The 21,218-nt window shown below is 38.6% G+C and overlaps 1 long non-coding RNA gene across 1 annotated transcript; it reads left to right on the top strand.

The window, feature by feature from the left end:
• Nucleotides 1–15,177: 15,177 nt before the first annotated feature.
• LOC150012679 (uncharacterized) lies at nt 15,178–20,954 on the top strand. Its single transcript, XR_016510768.1, has 3 exons — nt 15,178–15,301; nt 18,439–18,562; nt 20,174–20,954. It is a non-coding gene; the product is annotated as an uncharacterized LOC150012679 (long non-coding RNA).
• The last annotated feature ends 264 nt before the right edge of the window (nt 20,955–21,218 follow it).

Here is a 21,218-nt window from a genome sequence, read left to right as displayed (position 1 = left end):
GCTTAGGAAGGAAGAGTGCACATTTTCAGAGTACAGAGCTCAGCATAAGTGCACCTGGCAGTACTCTGTGCACTGTAGATTGGAAGCAGGTGAGAGCAGATTACCAGGTTTGATTCATTCCCTCTACCCTGTCTGTGCTGTGCTCCTTTATGTTGAAGTAGTTCACTGTTTCTGTGCCATCCTCCCATGGTTGTGAGCCCCAGAGATGACCCAAGGAAATACCAGCTTGTAGCATCAGATGTGTACTTGCACAACCCAACCACACACTGTTCCTTAAGGGAACACAGACAAGAGCCCAACATTTCTAAGTATCCCACTTACACCTGTGAAAGGGCCCTAATTTCTTGGCTGAAAATAGCGGGGTTGGGAGGTGGCCTCTACAATGGTGCTCAGATGGCTGCCTTGATGGCCCATCATTTGCATTTTATCTCTCCTTATGTCCTTCCACTGCCTTTAGTAAAAGCAAAGGTTAGTCAATTCTTTAGGACCCACGGAGTCTCTAATTTGTTACCAAGTGCTTAAAACCCTAACTACGCTTTGAGATCCTTATAGGAAAAAATACCATTTTTTACTTCATTTATTTATTTATTTATTTATGACTATTATTTAAAATGTAATGTTTTTCTTTCATTCTATTCAAAGAAGTTATGAACCATAGGAACTAGTTACTGTTTCAAAGATTACAAAACACTAATTTGCAGGACATCTAGAAAACAAAGTACAGAAACAGATTTTTAGAGAAGATGTTAGCCATGAGCACTTGACCCTCTCTAGTAATATAATGACAGTTTATCTCTATCATCTCCCCCTAGGCTTCTGTTAAACTTAATGACCCATGGGTTATTTAAAACACTGTACCTGCATCTTTGGTCTTTATCTATGCATGGGTTGTGAAATAAACATTACATTAGCTAGAGATCTAAGATGGCGGAGGAGTAGTGGATGCTAGACTACCCACCTGCCAGGACCAATGTGGAATTACAACTTAATTGTGGAGAAACCATCTGGAATAACCAACCGAACACTAGCTGGAGAGAAGCCTTATAACCACGGACAGACAGAAAAGCCCGCTTCATCGCAACATAACTGGTAGGAAATGTGGAGATATGAGGAAGCTGGTTGGGCTCCCACGGGTGGCAGTTGAAGGGACAGAGAAACATCTCAGCAGCCAGGGATTCCCCCTGATAAGGGTGGGGCCCAAACCCTCAGCTGGGCTTCCCAAACCCTCAGCTGGGCTTCCCAGCCTACAGGAACAGAGTGAAAAGGAAAATAGCATCCAGCTGTAAAAAGCCACAGGGTTTTTTGCTGGCCTGAGAGAAACACCTGAAGTCAAAGAGTTCTTATAGGGACCACATATGAAAATACATTGGCATTCACTTATCCTGGGCTCCAGCAGAGAGAGGGCAGAGTGGACTAGAGAGGCTTAAGGAGAATTTGGGGCAGTGGCTCTGAAGAGAGAACTGAGGGAGCAGCCAATTGGGTCCCAATGCTGACTCATTCCCCATACAGCAAGCAGACTACTTCCTACCAAGTGGCATCAGCCTGAGGGGAATCAATAGCCCCACCTGCAGGATTAATCTGTCTTGTCATCAGTGCTTAAGACTGACAGTTGAACACAGATTGAATAGATTAAGAACTAAGGAGAAGACAAAGGCAATAAATCTCTGGTAGTCTTGAACAGGTTGACTAGGCCCAGAATGGGAGGCCACCAGGAGCAGATCCAGGAAGTAAGGAAAGAGCCCCTCTACAACAGTATACAAGATGTGGTGGGAGGAATGACTCTCAGTCAGCTAGCTGGAAGGAAGGACCCACAAAAGAGCAACACAACAATAACCAAAACCCAAATACAACCAGACAGCCCAAATAAATGACATAAAGGGCATCTCAAGAGCGTGAAGTTCAGGAGATCAAGAAGACTTCACCAGTGAATCCCACAGATCCCTATCGCAGAAAGTCACAATACAAAGGCAAGACGTCAAAGCAGACAAAGAATCAGAAACAAACTAGAAGATTCACAACAATGGAGAGACAAGGAAACAACACCCCATTGAAAGGAAAGAAGGAATCCCCAGAAAGAATGCTAAATGAAATAGAGGCAAGCTAACTATCAGACATGGAATTTGAAATAATGATCATAGGAAAGCTCAATGACCTCAACAAGCTCAAAGAAAATTACAAAGAACTCCACAGGAACTATGAAGAACTCCAGGGAAGCTACAAGGAACTCACTGAGAACTACACCAGCATTAAAAAGGACACAGAAACTATCAATAAGATCCAGCAGGAAATGAAGAATACAATTTCTGAATTGAATAACACAGTAGAAGGAATCAAAAACAGGCTAGATGAAGAAGAAGAGTGGATCAGTGAGCTGGGGGACAAAGTAGGAAAATATTCCCAGACGGTACAACAAAACAAACAAACAAAAAGACTTAAAAAGAATAAGGAGGTTTGAAGAGAGCTGCAGGACAACATGAAATGTAATAATATCCATACCATAGAGATATCAGAAGGAGAAGAAGAGGACCAAGTGTTAGAAAACCTGTTTGAAACAGTAATGGCAGAAACTTTCTTAACTCAATGAGAGAAAAAGTCATGCAAGTCCAGGAAGCACAGAGGTCCCCAATGAAGATGAACCCAAACAGACCCACTCCAAGATACATCATAATTAAAATGGTGAAACTCAAAGACAAAAAGAAAATCCTAAAAGCAACAATAGAGAAAGAGCTAATAACATACAAGGGAGCTCCAATAAACCTATCAGATTTCTCAACAGAAACACAAGCCAGAAAGGAATGGCAAAAAATATTCCAAGTGATGAAAAACAAAGGCCTACAACAAAGACTATTCTGCCCAGGAAGGCTCTCATTCAAAATAGAAGATGAAATAAGGAGTTCCCCAGACAAAAAAGGCTAAAAGAATACATCTCCACCAAACCTTCATTGCAAGAGATACTAAAGGATATGCTTTTAGAAGATGAAGAAACAGAGAGAGACAGAGAGGAACACAGGTACAAAGGAGAAGAATAAAAATGAATAAGTACTTATCAATAATAACCTTAAATGTAAGTGGATAAAATGGTCCAATCAAAAGACATAGGGTAGTTGAGTGGATTAAAAAGCGTGACCCATTTATATACTATTTACAAGACACCCACCTCAGAACAAAAGATATACACAGACTGAAAGTGAAGGGAGGAAAAAAATATTTCAAGAAAATGGGCATGAAAAAAAGCTGGGGTAGCAATACTTATATCAGACAAAATAGATTTCATGACAAAGTTCAGAAAAACAAAGAGGGACATTTTATAATACTTAAGGGAACACTCCATCAAGAAGATATTACCTTGCAAACATAAATGCACCCAACACAGGAGCACCCAAATATGTAAAAAGAATCTTGGAGGACTTCAAGAGGGATATTGACATTAACACAATCATAGTAGGGGACTTTAACACCCCATTAACAATAATGGACAGATCTTCCAAGAAAAGAAAACCAAGGATATCATGGCGTTGAACAACAATCTAGTTCAAATGGACTTAATTGTTATATACAGAATCTTTCACCCCCAGAGAAGCAAAAGATGTATTCTTTTCAAATGCACATGGAATATTTTAAAAGATAGACCACATGGTAGGAAACAAAACAAACCTCAACAAATTCAAGAAAATTGAAATTATACCAAGCATCTTCTCAGATCACAATGGCTTGAAACTAGAAACCAATCTCAAGGAGAAAACTCAAAAACATTAAAATTCATGGAGACTGAATAAGATTCTATTAAATAATGAATGGGGTAACAATGACATCAAGGAACAAATTAACAAATTTCTGGAAACAAATTAAAATGAACACAAAACAGCCCAAAACTTATGGGACTCAGAGAAGACAGTCCTGAGAAGGAAGTTCATGGCAATACAGGTCTACCAAAAAGCACAGAAGAAACTTATATAAACAACTTAATCTTACATCTACAAGAACTAGAAGAAAAACAACAAACAAAGCCCAGAGTGAGTAGACGGAAGGAAATAATCAAGATCAGAGCAGAATTAAAGGACATAGAGACTAAAAAACAATTCAAAGGATCGATAAAACCAGGAACTGGTTCATTGAAAAGATAACCAGAATTGACAAGCCTTTAACCAGGTTCATCAAGAAATAAAGAGAGAGGACTAAAATAAGTAAAATCAGGAACAGAAGAGGATAAATCACAACTGACACCACAGAAATACTAAGGATTGTAAGAAATTACTGTAAACAACTATATTACAAGAAATTATTGAAATGGACAAATTTCTGGAAAAATACAATCTTCCCAAACTGAATCAAGAAGATACAGAAAGCCTGAATAAACCTATAACAACTCATGAAATTGAAGCAGTAATCAAAAGACTCCCAGCACATAAGAGCCCTGGACTGGATGGCTTCACATGCGAATTTTACAAAACATTTAGGGGAGAACTAAATCCTATGCTTCTCAAACTATTCCAAAAAATCCAAGAGGAGGGAAGACTCCCAAACTTTTTCTATGAGGCCAGTATTATCCTGATTCCAAAACAAGCTGAAAACACAACAAAAAAAGAAAACTATAGGCCAATATTACTGAAGAACATATGCTAAAATCCTCAAAAAAATATTGGCTAACTGGATCCAGCAATACGTTAAAAAGATCATACACCATGATCAAGTGTGATTCATCATAGGGATGATTGTATAATATTTGCAAATCAATAAATGTATTGCACTTCATAAACAAAATGAAAGGCAAAAACCACATAATCATATCAATAGAGGCTGAAAAAGCATTTGATAAAGTTCTGCACCCATTTATGATAAAAATGCTCAGCAAAGTGGGAATAGAGGGTGCATACCTCAATATAATAAAGGTCATATATGAGAAACCCAAAGCCAACATCATACTCAATGGGAGAAAACTAAATCTTTCTCACTAAGATCAGGAACAAACAAGGATGCCCTTTCTCTCCACTTCTATTCAACATAAATTTGGAAGTCCTAGCCATAGCGATCAGTAAGAAAAAAAGGCATCCAAATTGGAAAGGAGAAAGTAAAACTGTCATTATTTGCAGATGACATAATAGTGTACATAGAAAACTCTATAGACTCCACCAAAAAACTACTTGACCTAATAAGTGAATTTGGAAAAATAGCAGGGTACAAAGTCAATATTCAGAAATCGAAGGCATTTTTGTACACCAAAAATGAAATATCAGAGATAGAAACTAGAAAAAATCTCAGTTATTATAGCAACAAGAAATAAAGTACTTAGGAATAAACTTAACCAAGGAAGTAAAAGATCTGTACCCTGAAAACTATAGAACACTGTAGAAAGAAATTAAGGAAGACACAAATAAATGGAAGCATATACCATGTTTGTGGATGGGAAGAATCAAGATCATTAAAATGTCCACACTACCCAAAGCAATTTATAGATTCAATGCAATCTCTATTAAAATACCAATGACATATTTCAAAGACCTAGAACAATAATTCAAAAATTTATATGGAACCAAAACAACCCTGAATAGCCTCAGCAATCCTAATAAAGAAGAACAAAGTAGGAGGAATGACAACACCTAATATCAAACTATACTACAAGGCCACAGTAATTAAAACAGTCTGGTACTGCCATAAGAACAGACATATAGTCAATGGAACAGAATTGAGAGCCCCAAAATAAACCCAGGTCTCTATGGTCAATTAATATTTGACAAAGGGAGTATAAAATGTGTTGAAAATAGTCTCTTCAACAAATGGTATTGGGAGAATTGGACAGGGACATGCAAAAAAATGAAACTAGATCACCAACTCACACCATTCACCAGAATAAACTCAAGATGGACAAAAGACTTAAATGTAAGCCGTGACACCATGCAAGTCATAGAGGAAAACATAGGCAGTAAAGTCTCAGATATCCCATGCAGCAATATTTTTGACAATATATCACCCAGGGCAAGGGAAATAAAGGAAAGAATAAACCAATGGGATTATAGCAAACTAAAATTTTTTTGCCTTTCTAAAGAAAACATCAGCAAGATGAAAATGGAACCAACCATATGGGAAAATACACTTGACAATGATACCTTGGACAAGGGTTTTATCTCCAAAATATATAAGGAACTTATATGACTCCACACCAAGAAGACAGACAATCCAATTAAAAAAGGGGCAAAGGACCTGAACAGACACTTCTCCAGTGAGGATATACAGAGGGCCCATAGGCATATGAAAGAATGCTCACTATCACTAGCCATCAGAGAGATGCAAATTAAAACCACAATGAGATACCACCTCACACCAGACAGAATGGCCATCATTATCAAATTGATCAAGTACTGGCGAGGATGTGGAGAAAAGGGAACCCTAGTGCACTATTGGTGGGAATGCAGACTAGTGCAGCCACTGTGGAAAACAGTATGGAATTTTCTCAAAAACTAAAAATGGAACTCCCTTTTGATCCTGCAATTCTACTGCTAGGATTATACCTAAAGATTCTAAAACACCAATGCAGAAGAACCTATGCATCCCTATGTTCATAGCAGCACTATTTAGAATAGCCTAATGCTGGAAATAACCTAAGTGCCCATCAATGGATGAGTGGATCAAAAACCTGTTAAATTGACATGATGGAATTCTATGTAGCAGAAGAAAGAACTCCTGCCTTTTGCAACATGGATGGAACTGCAGAGTATTATGCTTAATGAAGTAAGCCAAGTGGCAAAAGAAAAATACCATAGGATCTCAGTTAATACAGGAACCTAATGAACAAAACAAACGAGCAAAACAGAACCAGAGGCATGAAAACAAGGAACAAACTGACAGTGACCAGAGGGGAGGGGGGAATGCGTGAAGTGGGGAAAGAAGGGGAAGGGTCTAATCAAGGAACTAATTTAAATGACCCATGGACATGGACATGGACAACAGGGTGGGAATTGACTGGGGGATGGGGAGAAGGTGGGTAAGACAGGAGAGAGCAGTGGGGGGAAGATGGGACAACTGTAATATAATGACAATAAAAAAAGGAAAACAAATTTTTAAAATCCCACATTATTCTGAATAATTTAAACGTATACATGTATACATACTTCCTATTTAGTAAGTTATCTATTTTTGTGAACTACATTGGTAAAACTCAAGAAAAATGAAATTAAGATTTTTGATGTATCATAGAAATCAGTAGCTTCACAGCTACTAAGGTAAATTTATGTATCTTTCTTATTTGACTGATTGTTATGGCATGGATTAGACATTTCACATGACATTTATTTATTGTTACCCAAACTAATTTTTGAAACTAAAGATCACTAGAATGTTTGTTCTGTCTCTGCAAAAATGTATAATTTTTTAATGTTTGTAATCTATATATACAAATTTTGTATGTCATGTGTTATATAATAATAGCTATTGAGGTTTTTTAAAGTTCGCGTGAGTAATTTCTGATATATTTTCCTAGAAATTTAATTTACACAGTTTTAAAATATGTAGTCATGTGTTTTCACCACTTCAAGAGAAATATGACAATAGTTAAATGTAAAAATTTTAGTGAGCAATTAAAAGGAATCATTTAATGCAGTTTTACTCCAGACCTTGAGAATAGGGAGAACCTATGTTGAACAATATTTCTTGGCCTGTCATCACACTGGACCACATTTAGGTCTGTGATGATCAGCACCTAATTCAGCATAATGAATCCATGGTGTGCTAGACCAATGATTTAGGCCGGGTGCAGAACAAGTTGTAATCACTCTATTTTACTGTCTATGGCGAATTGTCAGGGTAACCCACATGGAAGTGAGGTCTTGATGTTGGCTCATTCTTTCTATTCATTCCTGCTGTTTCTGCCCATTCCAGACACATATGCTTCTTCACAGCCTCTCATAGGCTCCCTCTTCCATGCTTTTCTTTAAGTATTTTTTATATGATGGCCAGAGTGATTTCTATAAAAGGAAGTTGTGATTCCTATAAAAGTCAACCTGCTTGCTTTGGGAATGTTTTGGAGGCTTGCCTTTTTCCACAGGACAAAACCTAAATTTACAATGGATTTAGAGCCCTCTGTGACCTGGTCTTTGCTTACCTCTCCCTGGTCTTCTTTTACACCTCTATGCCTCATTTAACAGCATTAGATAATGAAACTTAGATAAAGATATAGAAAACTATATGAGGCACATATGTATCCATAGAGACTAGACAGATATTAAGATTTTCCTATGTTTTTTTGTAAATATACCTTAAAGTCCAGCTCCCACTTCTTTCATTTCCTACCTTCCATCCAATTCTTGAAGATTCAGGCACACTTTCATGTGTCTATTATATATGTGTATATGCACAAATAAAATAGACTAAACACAATTATACAATATGATGCATAAAGTATTTTTAATTTTTTCTTTTATGCACTTTATATGCAAAGAATTAAATAAATAATATTCCACCATGTATGTTTACTGTTGTCATCAGTCCACACAAAACCCCTCTCATTTCATTTAAATATTTTTTCTCTTCATCCTTCACTCCCACATGAAACCTCCCCCTCAGTTAAATGCATGTAACATTGAAAGGATTTTATTTTCTTTACTTTATTTATTTTTTACTTATATTTAACAAAATTTTAATGTATTTTTTTCATTTCCATTTAGTCCTCTTATACCATGCTCTGCTCCCACCCTAGGAATAACCATACTCTTGACCATGTCCGTGAGTATGTTTTTTCCCTTTCGCTTAGTCTTGTCACTCCTTAATTTCCCCCACCCCCTTAAATGTCATCCTGTTATCTATGAATTTGTCTCTTTTGTTTATTCATTTAGTTTGTTCATTAGATTCCACATATGAGTGAAATCATATGGTATTTGTCTTTTTCTGACTGGCTTATTTTACTTAGCACAGTGTCCTCTAGGTCCATCCATACTGTCGCAAAGGGTAAAAAAGAAGTTTTTTTTTTATGGCCAAATAGTATTTTATTGTGTAAATGTTTCATAGCTGTTTTATCCACTCATCTACTGATGAATACTTGGGTTGCTTCCATATCTTGGCAACTGTACGTAATATTGCAAGAGACATAAGGGTGCTTATATACTTTTGAATTAGTATTTTGGTTTCCTTCAAATATATTCCCAGAAGTGGGATCACTGGGTTAAAAGGCAGATCCAATTTTAATTTTTTGAGGTATCTCCATACTGCTTTTCACAATGGCTGCACCAATCTGCATTCCCACCAACAGTGCAAAAGGGTTTCTCTTCTTCCACATCCTTGCAAGCACTCATTGTTTATTGATTTATTGATGACAGAGCCATTCTGACACGTGTGAGATGATATCTCATTGTGGTTTTAATTTGCATTTCTCTGGTGATTAGTGATATTGAAAATCTTTTAATGTCTATTGGCCACCTGTATATCCTCTTTGGGGAAGTGTCTATTCAGGTCTTTTGCTCATTTTTTAATTGGGTTGGATTTTGTGTGTGTGTGTTGAGTTTTGTAAATTCTTTATAAATTTTGGTTATTAACCCCTTATCAAATGTATCTGTGAATATGTTCTCTCACTCTGTGAGTTGTCTTTTTATTATGTTGATGTTTTGCTCTGCTGTGAAAAAAATATTTTGTTTGATGTGGTCTCAATTTGTTTTATTTATTTTTCTGTTTTTTCCCTTGCCTGGAGAATACATCCTGGAGAATACATACAGATACATCCTGTAAAATATTGCTATGGAAATGTCTGAGATTTTGATGCCTTTGTTTTCTTCTACAAATTTTATGGTTTTAGGTCTAATATTTAAGTCTGTAATTCATTTTGAATTTATTCTTCTATGTGGTATAAGAAGGTAGTCTAGTTTCATTTTCTTTCATGTATCTGTCCAATTTGTCCAACACCATTTATTGAAGAAACTAGCTTTAGCCCATTATATGTGCTTGCTTTCTCTCTTGAATATTAATTAACTATAAAGATATGGGAGAAATAGTAAGAGTGTGAAATAGAAACTATTTGTAGCAAGAGAGAAAGTAGAATTAAATCCAAAATAAGAAGGTAAAGAAAGAAAGTAAAATGGAGTAAGAGAAGGGAAGAGCAAAATATGAGATTTGGAATAAACTGTAATATAAACCTGGTGATGTATTAGGTTTAAACTTGAAGGGCAATACACGAATGTTCAAAAGCTATGCAGGAGAAAAGGTAGTGCCTTTTGCACCTGTCTGTTCTATCTGCTGTGCTGGGTTAAGTAGATCAGGGCCCAAGGAACTGTGTACCTCCTCATGTCTGGCAAAGGGCCTTTTCACAGGTTTTCTTCTTTCCCCTGTGGAAATGTTCCCAGCAGGAAACTCCTAAGCCTGAACTCACTGATCTGCAGAGCCTAGAATCCCACAGGTAGGGGTTGAGCTCATGTGTCCGTGAGGGTATCTATCTGGCTGCAGCAAATCTCAGGCATTCAGCTCCTGCCTCCCAGTCCTGAGCCCGCTGCTCTCTCTGAAGGTTCTGCCCAAGTTCTCCACTCTAAAGAAAGTGAGCCATGCTGAGTCCTACCATTCCTTCAGTGCACCCTATCATTCTGAGTTTTTGGTCAGTAGAGCTGCTGTGCCTGCAGACACAGGGGTGCAAGCCCTGGGCCCCTGCCAAGTGTCTGGTCTCACCTCAGCTCCCCTTTTAAGTTTCTATGTGACCCCCTTGCTGTAGTATTATTCCTTGAGGGCCCTGTTCTCCATATGCTCCCTCTCCCCAAAAGTCACACAGTCTTTCACAGTCAGGGCTGGCTACTGCCTTCCAGAGCCTCTGAGAGTTTTATATAAAGTTTCTCACTGGATAATCCCCAGGTGGTGTTGGGAAGAGCCCTGCAATATCACAGAGCAGTGGCGGAGTGCTGACCCTGCTCCCTCCAGCCTCAGGTGGTGGGCCTGCTACTGCTGTGTCATTTCTGGGGCTCACACCTTCCAGGCCTTCTCTCTCTGCTCCTGAGCTGATCTGCAGTTGCTCCTACTCTGTGCAGCCAGAAGCACTGGGAAGGGCAGCTGTGGCAGCTGCTTAGAAAGCATGGGCCACCAGCTCCCAGAACCTGGCAGGCAGGAAGGTTCTTGTCCACACCCATGCAGTTCCCTCACTCTTTTCTGTGTTCATGCTTGTTCTCCGATGCTCTCACTCACTCTCCACTTTGTGTTTTGACTGCAAGTCCAGTCCTTGATGGGAGCAACATGACAGGGCTGCTAGCTCTTCTGCCACCATCTTTGAAATCTCAAAAGGTTGTCATTGGAATCTTGATAAGAATTATGTTGAATCTATAGATTGCTTTTGGTAGTATGGACATTTTAATGATGTTAATTCTTCCTATCCATGAATGCAGTATGAGCTTCCACTTATTTGTATCTTCTACTTCTTTTTCCAATGTCTTATAATTTCCCAGGTATAGGCCTTTTACATCCTTGGTTAAGTTTATTCCTAGGTATTTTATTCACTTGATTCAATTGTGAATGGGATTGTTTTTTTAATTTCCCTTTCTGTTGGGTTGTTATTGACATATAAAAATGCAACTGATTGTTGGTTATTAATTTTGTATCCTGTTACTTGCTGAATTCATCAGTTTTAGTAGTTTCTTGGTGGAATCTTTGGGGTTTTCTATGTACAATATCATGTCACCTGCATAATAAAGACAGTTTTACTTCTTCCTTTCCAATTTGTATGCCTTTTATTTCTTCTTCTTGTATGATTGCTTTAGCTAGAACTTCCACTAATATGTTGAATAAGAGAGGTGAAAATGGACAGCCTTGTTTTGTTCCCAATTTTAAGGGGAATGTTTGTATTTCTTACCTGTTGAATATGATGGTGTAAGTGGGTTTGCCGTATATGATCTTTATTATGTTTAAGTATGGTCCTTTTATTCCCACTTTGCTGAGAATTTTTATAAATGGATGCTGGATTCTATCAAAAGCTTTTTCTGCATCTATTGATATGATCATGTGGTTTTTATCCTTCATTTTGTTTATGTGGTGTATCACATTTATTGATTTGTGAGTGTTGTACCAACCTTGCATTTCTGGCATAAATCACACTTGATCATGGTGTATGATCTTTTTGATTCATTTCTATATTTGGTTTGCTAATATTTTGTTGAGGATTTTAGTGTCTATGTTCATCAGGGATATTGGCCTTTAATTTTCTTTTTGGTAGTGTTTTTATCTCATTTTGGAATTAGGATAAAACTGGCCTCATAAAATGAGTTTGGGATCCTTCCCTCTTCTTGAATATTTTGAAATAGTTTGGGAAGGAGTGGTGTTAGTTCTCAGCGAAGGAGTGGTGTTAGTTCTTCTCAAAATGTTTGGTAAAATTCACCTGTGATGCCACCTGGTCCAGGGCTTTTTAAAAATTATTTATTTATTTTATTACTGCTTCAATTTAACTATGTGTAATCTATCTATTCAGATTCTCTGATTCTTCATGATTTAGTTTTGAATGATTGCTTGTTTCTAGAATTTATTCATTTTGTTTAGATTGTCCAGGTTGTCTAGTTTGTTGGCATATAGTTGTTCATAATATTTTCTTACAATCCTTTGTTCTGTGGTGTAATTTGTTACCTCTCTTCTTTCATTTCTGATTTTACTTATTTGGGTCCTCTTTCTTTTTTTATCATGAGTTTGGTTAAGAGTTTGTCAATCTGGTAAAAGTTCTTCAATTATGTTTATATTTTTAAAGAATCAGCTCTTGGATTCATTGATCTTTTGTAACATTTTTTTAGACTCTGTTTTGCATTTATCTCCTCTAATCTTTATTATTTGCTTCCTTCTACTCACTTTTGGCTTTGTTTGTCATTCTTTTTTAAGTTCTTTCAGTGTGAAGTTAAATTGTTTATTTGTGTTTTTCCTTGTTTTTTTAAGATAGGTCTGTAATGTTATAAATTTCCCTCTTAGAATTGCTTTTCCTGTGTCCCACAGCTTTCTTGAAGTATATTTTATTGGTTGTGCTGTTAAAATTGTCTTAATGTTTTTCCATTTTCTCCCCTCCACCCAGTACCCACTTCCCTCCAGCAACCCCCCCCCCCTTAGATCATGTCCATAGGTAGTGCATGTAAGTTCTTTGGCTTTACCCTTTCCTATATTATTCTTAACTTCCCCCTGTTTATTTTGTACCTACCAATTATACTTAATCCCTGCACCATTTCCCCATTTCTCTCCCTCCCCCATCCCAGCTGATAACCCTCCATATGATCCCTATACTTATGATTCTGTTCGTATTCTTGTTGTTTGCTTAGTTTTTTTTTTTTTTTTTAGTTTCTGCTGTTCGTAGTTGTGAATTTGTTGTCATTTTAAGGTTCATACTTTTGATCCTCTTTTTCTTAAATAAGTCCCTTTAACATTTCATTTAATAAGGGCTTAGTGATGATGAACTTCTTTGGCTTTATCTTGTCTGTGAAGCACTTTATCTGCCCTTCCATTCTAAATGATAGCAAAGCTGGATAGAGTAACCTTGGTTGTAAGTCTTTGCTTTTCACCGCTTGAATACTTCTTGCTAGTTCCTTCTTGCCTGCAAAGTTTCTTTGGAGAAATCAGCTGATAGTCTTATGGGAATTCCTTTGTAGGCAACTCTCTGCTTTTCTCATGCTGCTTTTATGACTCTCTCTTTATCTTTGACAGGGGGAGAGGCCCTGGCTGTATGTGGCCAAGGTTTCAGAGTCCAAGAGGGAGTTGGGCCAATTTCTGGAGTTTGACCTCCAGATAGCTGTTTCAGCCGCTGAGTTCCAGTAGCTGACACCATCAGCTACTGTATAACCACTGATGTAACCACTTCTGGTGATTGATGTAACTAGGCTAGAAGCCACCTTTGTTTCTAATTGTACATAAACCCATGGCACTGTAGAGTAGGAGCAAGCACTCTTTGGCCACACTGCATCAAAAATGTATGCAAATGCTCCCAAGGCTCCGCTGAAGTTTTTCTTCGCCACCAGACCAGAGCCCACCTCGCTATTCGGGGGTCTCAGATCCAACATCTGGCATAGTCAGCAGGATAGTGAGGTGAGTGTACACTCTGCCCTGGTAGATATGGCGGAAATGTGGCGGTCTACGGGAATGTGGTTCCTAGTGGCCACGGTCCTCATGGCCTGCCTGGTGGCCGCCTGAGGATTAGCACACATTCCTCCAACTCCAGAGGCCATCACCAAGGTGCTGCAACCTCTGGAGGAGCAGATTCCCATTAGCTGGTGGGGAGCAGCCTCCCGGGTGGCATGGCTCTTTCTTACAATGTTGCAGGAGAAACAGCAGGAGACCCTGGAAGCCCAGTCACAGGTGCGGCAGCTGTGACAGACTGAGGAGTACCTGGACATCCACCTGTGAGCCCTAGAGGAAGCCCTGCGAGGGATAGATGAGCGTCCACTAATACAGGAAGACAGAACCCAGACGTCCATAATGTCTCACGCAAGTACCCCACTCCTGTTGCATGCTTGCCCAGTAATTAAGCGGCAGATGGAGCATGAAACCCCCATAGCCTCAGGGGGTGGGGCTGCTGGTCCAGCCCAGGTAAAGCAGCAGGTTACCTATCTTCTGTATACTCCTGGGCAGCTATGAGAGTTAGCAAAGCGGATGCTCCAGAAACCAGGAGAATCCATTCCTGCTTGGCTTTTGTGATTGTGGGACGATGGCATAGATAATCAATCTCCAGGTAACACCTGAGGAGATGGCTCAGTTGAGTGTCATTATGATACGTCTCTTTATCCGACAGTGCATCCAGGGTGTACAAAGACTGGGACCCATAGTGTGGGAAGAGCCAGTTATTAACTGGCTGATGGCAATTGTTAAGACGGTATGGGATAATGTCAAACTCCCGGAGGCCCAGCCTAAGTGGACTGCATATACTGAGTTAGTCCAGGTAATCTGGGAGCTGGGCATGAAGCAAATGATCTATGCTGCCCAGTACCACTCCCCAGATGATGAGGTCTTTACCACTCATATGAAGAACTTGGTGCTTACCATAGCACCTCACTTTGGCTTCACTAGCCACCCTCCTTACACCCTATGTAGGGCAACAAGTGTACAATGTCACTTCCGCCATTGTGGCGCTAGGTGATGTGGAGCTGCGCGAGTGAGAGAAGGGGATCTGCACAGTACAGCAGAATAAGCTGGCCAGACTTCACAACCCCCCAAAGAAGACAGGGGGAGGACCTATAAAGGTATCTCATTTGCAGATGTGGGCAGATCTCTTGCTGCAGGGGTGCCACCTGAGAAGACAGACCATCAGCTGAATAATATCCTCCTATCACTGTGGCAGGAGTTGACTCTGGAACAATGGTATACCCAGATGCCGGGAAGGGACCAGGTAAGAATAAGGGCAAGGAACCCTGCCTGCATCTGTGGGACCTTGGTTTCCTTCCCATCACTGTTAGTTTCATGTGGATTTTCCTTTGTTTCACTTAGCCTAGCCTTCACTTCTTCCCTTACATGCTTGCCATACTCAAGCATATCTGTCAAGTCTCTGAGCACATTTATCACCAGTGTTTTGAATTCTGATCTGTTAAGTTGGCTATCTTCTTCTCTGTTAGGTTAGCTATCTCCTTGTCACTTACTTCTTCCACTAGAACCTTGATCTGTTCCCTCTTGTGTCCCACAGATTTTTTATTGTTGTGTTCTCATTTTCATTTGTTTCAAGGTATTTTTTGATTTCTTCCTTGATCTTGTTTTTGACCCAGCCATTGTTTAATAACATGTTATTTAGCTTCTGTGTCTTTTTGTGTTTTTCAGTGTTATTTTTGTGATTGATTTCTAGTTTCATAGCAATGTGTCAAAGATGTTTGATATGATTTTAATCTTCTTAAGTTTATTGACATTTTTTTGTGTCCTAATGTAGTCTATTCTAGAAAACGTTCCACATGCACCTGAAGAGTATGTATATTTTGCTGCTTTGGGCTAAAATGCTCTAAAGATATTAATTAAATCAATTTGATGTAGTGTATCATTTAAGACCACTGACTCTTTGTTGATTTTCTGTCTGGAAGATCTATTCATTGAAGTCAGTGGGGTGTTAACTGCCCCAACTATAATGGGATATGTGTTGATCTCTCCCTTAAGGTCCATCAATGTTAGCCTTACATATTTAGATGCTCCTACTTGGGTGCATAAATATTATATCCTCTTGTTGAATTGTTCCTTTTATCATTATGCAGTGTCCTTCTTTGCCAATTACTATATATAGCCTTGGTTTAAAAGTCTATTTTGTCATAGACGAGTATTGCTACTTCAGCTTTTTCCCCCCTTTCTGTTTGCATGAAATAGCTTTTTCCATCCCTTTATTTTTAGTCCATGTGTATCTTTAGATCTGAGATGGGTCTCTTGGAGGCAGCGTACATATGGGTCTTGTTTACTTATCATTTAAGCTACTCTGACTTTTGGTTGGAGCATTTAAGCCATTTCCCTTTAATATGATTATTGAACAATATATATTTAGTAACATTTTATTGTTAGACTATTTTCCTCTGATTTTCTTTTTCTTCTTCTTGAAGACTTTTAACATTTGTTGCAGTACTGGTTTGGTGTTAAGAAATTCCTTTGTTTATCTTGTCTGGGAAGTGCCTTGTTTCTCCTTTAATTTTAAATTATAGCTTTGCTGGGTAAAGTTACCTTGGTTGTAGGCCCTTGCTTTTCATCACCTTGAATATTTCACACCACTCCCTTCTGGCCTGAAATGTTTCTGTTGAAAAATCAGATGACAGTCTAATTTGTGTTTCCTTGTATTTAACTACTTACTTTTCTCTTGGTCTTTTACTTAAGCCTTGCCAATTTAATTATGATTTGTCTTGATATACAGCTCTTTGGGTCCAACTTGGTTGGAACTCTCTGAGATTCTTGACCTTGGGTATTTTTTTCTTCACCAGATTAGGGAAGTTTTTGGTCATTATTTCTTCGAATAAATTCTTGATTTCTTGCTCATTCTCTTCTCATTGGTAGTCCCACGATGCAAATGTTGTTATGCTTCATGTAATGCAAAATGTTTCTTAAGCTCTCCTTTTAAAAAATTTATTTTTGCTACTCTGCTTGGATGTTTTTCCTACCTTGTCTTGCAAATCCCTGATTCAATCCTGTGCTTAATCTAACTTACTGTTTATTCCATCCAGTGTATTATTTATTTCAGGTATTGCATTCTTTATTTCTGATTGGTCCCTTTTTATGGTTTCTATGTCTTTTTTCATTCTGTTGAGTATATTTACAATCATTACCCTAACCACTCTGAAAAATTGCTCGCCTTCATTTCACCTAGCTCTTCTTCTGAAGAATTCTCTTGTTCTTTCATTTGGGGTCTATTTGTTTGTTTTCCCATTTTGGCTGCTTCTTTGTATTTGATTCTACAAAGTAGAAACTGCAAAGACTCTGGTGCAGGCCTTTTTCAGATGTTCCTTGTGACTGGCCCTGGGCAACCTGTTTGGAGCTATCAGTGTTCCACAGCATGTGGCTCCCTCTTCTGTGTCTGTTTATGTGCATAAAGAACACCAAGGCTGACTTTTACCAGCACCATCCCCAGGGGAGGATCAGATTAAGTCCCAGAGATCTGTTTTAGTTGTTTAACTTAATCAATGATATAGCCTCAAGCTATACTCTTTAGCAACGTGGCTTAAGCTTCACAGTGTAGGGCTGTTGGGACCATTGCTTCCCCTTAGGCTGATACCACTTGAAGGGGAGTGTTTTTCCTGAGAAAGATGGCTCCTACAGTATGGGGAATGACTCCGCACAAGGATTTTGGCAACTATCCCTCAGCTTTCTCACCAGAACCACCAGCCTCAGACTCTTACCACAAGTGTCTAATCCAATCTCTCCTCCCTCAGCCAGAGCCCAGGGTAAGTGGTGGCAAACAAAATTTTGTGTTTTGGCCTTCTGTATCTCTAACCATATGTCCCTTGCAGACAGAAACACAGCTGCTTTTCACAGCTGGATGTTACCTGGGTTCCTTTCCTGGCTCTGGTGCTGTAGGCTTGGAAGCCTAGCTTGGGGTTTTAGATCACACATTTCTCATGGGGAGATCCCAACCATTGAAATACCCTTATGAAACTTCAAATTGCCTGTGGGCTCTCAACCAGCCCTTTCACATCCCCTCTACACTCCCTATCAGTCACATTGTGGTGAAGTGGTTTCTTCTGTAAGTCCTTGGTTATAAGGTTTCTCTACAGCTAATGTTCAGTTGGTTTTACAGGATGATTTCTCTACAATTTGGTCATAATTCCATATTGGTATTCAGAGGAAGTTAGTATATCTTCCATTTCTCTGCCACCTTGGGTTTCATTAAAGGGTTTTAAATAGGTTAATCAGTGGAGCTCTCTTGAAAAAGAAACATTTTGGTAAAGACTGAATGGAGGTGAAGAGTTTGCCAGAGGGTGTCTGAGAAGAAGGCCTCTTTGTGGGAAAAAGCAGTGCAAAGGCCCAAGCCTCCAGAGTTACATTTGAAGAGTTTTCTTCACCTTTGTCCAGTTACCAGAATGTCATTAATGGGATGGACTGCTGTGATGTTCAATGGAAGGTCAAGAAGACCTATGGCTTCTAAGATGATATCAAGACATTACATTACAATGGAGATCCAGAATTACGGCTTCAGGTGAGCTGCACTGAGAGAGAGCTGGGTATAGGCCAAGACTCCACCATGATTGTGGACCCACAGTGCCTTACTGGGTTCCAAAAGTTTGTGTCTCTTTACATCTCATTCTAATAACCCACAGAAAGACAAGATATTCCCTTTCCTCAATGCACCTGACAAATAACTGCAGATCCCTCCAGAAAAAAATGCCAGGAATATTTGGAATATATGCCTGTAACTGTGCTGAAGGGCTTTTCGTTTAAGGGACTCAATTCCTATTCATTTGAGGTGCTCTGCGTTTAAACCACTTGCTGTAAGCTGGATTGGATGATGTGAATAGTCTCCACAGTGAATCAAATTATGATTCTACCTATAACATCTCAAAAATGTACATTAAGCAACAACTTGGTAGGTTGCCCTCAATTTTATCAACACAGAAGCCTGTCAAAATTTCTGATTATGCCTATCAATCATGGGGCCTTAGTGTGGAATTGAATGCTTTTTCTCTGATGTCTCCAAATCCAGGATCCAGTATTCCCATAAAAAAAACAAAATGGGGGCCCAGTTTCATCCTTCACCATGATCTTCAGCCTGGACAAGGCAACACTGCAGAGTTTTCTAATGATCTTCATGTCCCTCTCCCTAATGCATTTCTTAGTGATTGAAAGAAAAGAGTATACTCAAGGCCTTTTAAAAATATGTAATAAGAGATAATTAGACAAAATTGACAGGCATGCACAGAATCTATCTAACCCAATATTTCTACTTCCCTGAGACTTTAGACACCTTCCTCTGTAGTATATTAGGGGAATTCCAGCATTATACCCCATTGATTATAAACCACCACTGATTCTGGGCAACCATGAGCCAACCCAGCTACTCCAGTGTCTAAGTCAACACATTAAATTCCATATCCTAGCTGAGCATATGTATTTATATATAAATTTAGCCAGATCCACACTTAAAATTTACCCTTCTTGGTCTGATGCCTAAAATCCCATTTTCATATTTTCTCCCTAGATTCCCACTGGTAAAATTTAGAAATACCTTCAATTTTTCCCAAGACTAGGTTGCATGTTCCCCAGGTCTGGTTTATTCTGGAGCATGACTTTTTATGAAATGCAGTCAGGGGGAATGATGGCAATGAATTCTAAAGACATGCAATGTCCCTTAGGAAGTAATTGCCCCTGAAGCAGCTATTTAAAAATGTTTATGTGTGAGAAATTTCTTCCTTCAGATAAGGTAGAGGATCTGCCTTAACCAGCAAGGGAATAGATGGATATGCTTCCCAACTGCATTATAATGCAGTTTGCCCAGGAATCTATGTTTATGAAGAAACTAAGAACACTTACTATAATTGATCATTGTCTCAAGCAGCTTGCTGACAGGCAGCAGAGTGGAAGGCATCCTCATTTGGCTATGGATAAAAACACTGAGCAGGACTGGCACTGACAAAGCACACACACACACACAAATGATGTGAGCTCTCTACACCATCGCAAATAGATCCTCCAGTAGCCAAAGCTAGCTAGGTTATTCAACTGTGGATCATATTGATTTGTTCCTTGATTTTCTAGCAGAATTCTCCTTTTGAAAATGAACTTTAATAGTTAATATGGGCCACTTTTTCAGCTTGTTCCTGTTCCTTCTGTTGCCTGGTGCTTTGAACTCAACATGTTGTCGCACCTTGAAGAGCTGGGAATTTGCCATTAGAGCTTTGCATTAGAAGGCAATGACTCATAGAATTATTAGTTGCATGTCTTTCTTTTCTTCTGGTCTGAGAATTTGTGAAGAAAACAGTCCAAGTTGTACAAGCACAGTTTTCACTCATGTGTGGAATCTAATGAACAAACTGAGCTAACACTCTAAATAGAAACAAGCAAAATAATAGAGAAGGCTGACAACTCTGGGTGGGTAGGGAATAAGCTGGGGGATGAAAGAACCAAGCGAAAAAGAAAAAGGAATCATGGACATAAACAACAGTGTAGTGATTATGGGGATGGGAGGTAAAGGTGGAAAAAGGTTTAAGGGGGATAAAGGATAATGGAAAAAAACAGTAAAAAATAAACTATTAAAAACATATATATATATTCAAACATCATTTAGGACCACCAAATTGTTAATGTGTTGGCTTACCCTTGGGCTACAAGGTCATTCTTTATTTCTGGGTACTGGAAATCATACTTTATTTCTTCTACATCTTATATGTGTATTTTTCATTTTTTTAAATAATATACTGAATAAGGATTTCTATTTGTTTTGGAATAAAACATGTGTGAGCTAACTCTTAAACCAGAAGTTAGGTGTTGAATTTTATCAAATGTTTTTCAGGCATCTGTATGAACAATTGATTTTTTTTTTCATTTGCTCTGTTAATGTAGACAATAGCATTGATAGACTAAGACTGAGCCAACCTCACATTCATGATAAACTTTCTTGGTCATGTTTCATAATTATTTAAAGACCTTAACAAACAGCAAACCACATGGAATGAATAAATCTTTTGTTTCTTATGTGCTCAGGATTACTTATTTCTTGGAAGTTTCATAGAAATTAACTGTAAAATCTTCAGAGACTGATCCACAGTGGGTCCAATCTTGATGACTATCTCAATCTCTCTTTGTTTATTGTTGTATTTCAGTTTTCTACCTTTTCTTGAGCCAGTGGTGATAATTTA

This window comes from Furipterus horrens, unplaced genomic scaffold (genome assembly GCF_987537825.1).
Source record: "Furipterus horrens unplaced genomic scaffold, mFurHor1.1.pri manual_scaffold_4, whole genome shotgun sequence".
Taxonomy (NCBI): Eukaryota; Metazoa; Chordata; class Mammalia; order Chiroptera; family Furipteridae; genus Furipterus; species Furipterus horrens.
The sequence above is the reverse complement of the archived record's forward strand: the minus strand, read 5'-3'. Positions and strand labels throughout refer to the sequence as shown.